The sequence below is a fragment of the Mesoplodon bidens genome (genome assembly GCF_964165515.1).
Source record: "Mesoplodon bidens genome assembly, chromosome: 12".
NCBI lineage: Eukaryota > Metazoa > Chordata > Mammalia > Artiodactyla > Ziphiidae > Mesoplodon > Mesoplodon bidens.
In genome coordinates, this window is record NC_138168.1 from 42,558,349 (window position 1) to 42,561,900 (window position 3,552).

Below are 3,552 nucleotides of genomic sequence, written 5' to 3' on the forward strand. Positions count from 1 at the left end.
TTTAATGTTTGCACAATTCCACCTTTGCCTGACCTTTCAAAATTATTTTAACAGCCCAACATTTACTTTCCTAATGGAATGATTTGCTACAAAGTGGCTACAGCTGGTAGTCTGGAAGGACATTATAACATTCCTTTGGCTGTCAAAATCCATCTGTCCTTGCGTTTAGGGGAATTCATCACGTGTGATCTTGGGATATAAGACCTCATTTTCCACTGTGGATGCCAAACAGTTTGAATCTCACTCTCGCCACCCCCTGGAATATGGAACAGGGGCTCCAACACCTGGCCGTGGACCTTCCCATCCAGGCCTGTGCACCCCGAGGAGAAGATGAAGGAGAAGCATCTGGGGTAGCTCATGGGGTCAGCATGATGTCCAGTTGTCATTTCTAGAAGGTGTGGTATAGCAGAAGCAGAGATGGTGGCATCTTGGATAGGGTGTTCCTGTGGCCTGGCCTCCTGAGGCCCAGGGTTCTTGCCTGTTTCCCAAGCCTGTTCGCCCAGGCTCTTGGATTCTGTGAACCCCCTTTCCTCCAACATTTTTTTTTCTTTAGACAGAGCTCGTTTTGTTACTTGCAAGCAAGACTCCTCACCAAAACCATTGGTAATACAAGGTGGCAGGGAGAATTCTAGACTCTACTCAGACTGCTGGCCCACTTACTAGGCAAATGCTGAATGTCTTAACTCTCCATTTCCTCATCTGTAAAATGGAACACAATCTGTAATTGTGTCAACTGTGTGAAGATTGCATAAAATAATCTCTGTAAAATATTAGGCATGGTCCCTGGTGCATAAAAAGCATTCAATAAATAGTAGCTTTTGTATTACTAAATTCTATATAATTGTCCATGTGTTCAGCGACAAAACTCTACTGCTCACCACATAAAAAGATGCCTCTGTGCATACTCTGTGTTCAGTGTTGAGCTTCCTTTTTTTTTTTTTTTTTTTTTTCCCCATGCTGGTGTTTTGTTTTGTTTCCCAGTTTAGGGCTTCAGCACCTTCCCATACTGTACATCCTGAGACTTTCTCAAGGAGCGCAGCTTCTTAGTCACTGTCCCCGGATCTTCTCTCTTCTCTCCCATCTGTCCCTGCCAGCTCTCCCTCACCTCCAGACTCAAAAGGAGATCAGCTGCACTAAAGACTGGCTGACTTCAGATGGGAAGGGCAAAACTGGGTTGAATCAAGAGTCCTACTTCAGCATCTGGTACACAGATTTACAGACTTTAATGGAATTAAAAAACAAAAGAAAACAAATGCACAGCCTATATCCCAAGACTTATTATAGCATCCTTAATTTATCTACTTAGCTTTTGATGACATTTTTTTCTTCCACTGAAATGTATAATGTCTTCTCATAGTTAAACTGTGGAAACTTTTCCACTCAACGTCCTCCCTCTGGGATGTAATAAAGAGACAACTCATGGCTGAAGAGCACGTTGGAGACAAATTTTCTGTGAAAGAAAAATGTTTTTTACAACATGTAATGTTTCTCAAAGGAGGTGGGTCAAAACATAGATATCAATCCTCTGTAACCATTTACTGAATACCATATTTGGTTTGAGAATATTAAAGTGTAGTATGTTATTTTTGAAAGGTTGAGTATTTTGTTACGGATGTTTTAATTTCTATAACATCCATGTAGAAATTAGAATTATTTACAGTATTTGCATGCTCTCTTTTCCAAAAAAAAGGTGATAGAAGGGCTGAGCAGAGAAGAGCAGAACGTGGTGTAGGTGAAAGCATATCTCACCTGTCTGGGAGTCGGCTGACTGGGGACTTTTATCAGGGATCGGCCACTTCCTAGTGTGACCCTGTGCTCAGCTTCACTCTCCTAAGGTGTGAAATGGGAACAAGTATACTCTCAAGCATGGTTGTGAGAAATAAATGACATAATTTGCACAAAATACTCGGCTGTAGCAGGAATTCAAGACACGATAGTTGACGATATAACCCAACATAGGATTGTCAGAGGGCTAATTGTTTTAATGGCATTTGATTATCTAAAGGAAATGTGATATTATTGTAAGTCTACATTAGTATCTATATAAATCTAATACAGAGAAGGGTTCTGATTTCATCAATGGATGTCATCGAGGAAGGCAATGACAATTCAAGATAACTCAGATACTAAGTTGAAATTTATATTTACTAGAATTTGGCCTAATTATTAAAAATGTTCTGTGTTTAAGTTGGTCTTATTATGATATTAAGGCCATAACCTCAAGGAAACTATTCTTGTTTGGGTAATACTATTTAGATAGTAAATAATTAGGCAGATAATGTCCAAAATTTACTTCAGGAGCCAGAAAACTCCATTTTAAAAAATCGTTTAAAAGCAAATTTGAGTTATAGGGTAAATATTATGTGTGAGCTATAAGTATCAATGTAAAAACTTCAGGTATTTGCTACATGTAAACTTTTTCTTTCGTTATAACTGAACCCAATCTCTGTTTCACAAGACTACTGTGCTAGAAGGTAGAATGAAACCTTCAGATAATCTCAGTTGATTTAGTCTTCTCTCGTGTCCATAACCTGCACTTTTCTCACTGGGCTGGCATCTACATGACAGGTGGGTGGGTGGCTGGGTGGCATTTACTCCTCAGCCACTGTCACCTCTCCAGCTGGCGTCCTCTGATGTGGAAGTCCTCATGGAATCTCTGATCAAACATTTTGGGGGCAGGCCTACTTCAATTTTGTAGTCTCATGGAAGCAACATAAACGCCCACCAACAGGTGAATATACAATATAAAGAAGTTGTGGTGTACACACACACACACACACACACACACACACACACACACACACAGTGGAATATTACTCAGCCATAAAAAAGAATGAAATAATGCCATTTGCAGCAACATGGATGGACCTAGAGATTATCATACTAAGTGAAGTAAGTCAGAAAGAGAAAGATAAATACCATATGATATCACTTATATGTGGAATCTAAAATATGATACAAATGAACTTATTTACAAAACACAGACTTACAGACACAGAAAACAAACTTATGGTTACCAAACGGGAAAAGGGGGGAGAGCTAAATTAGGAGTTTGGGATTAGCAGATACAAGCTACTGTATATAAAATAGATAAACAACAGGTCCTACTGTATAGCACAGGGAACTATATTCAATATCCTTTAATAAACCATAGTGGAAAAGAATATGAAAAAGCATACATATATATGTATAACTGAATCACTTTGCTGTACACTAGAAAGTAGCACAACATTGTAAATCAACTATACATCAATTAAAAATTAAGTATAAATTTAAAAAAATTCTGCAGTCTCTCAGAGCCACACCTGCTCCACTCTCAGCCACACATGAAACACACACTATGGTGAGTGGAGAGTATTTACAGCAACCCGGGACCTTCTGTCCAACCCCTTGCACACCGCTGTGCCTACCCACACTGTGCCTGGCTGCACCATGCTGAGCTGGCACTCTTCCAGGCTGCATCTCAGAAAGGAGGCACTATTCGCCTCGACTCTCTGCCCTCTGCCTTCAGATTCCCTCAAACCTAGCAAGTGTGCCAGTTGCTCCTCTGAC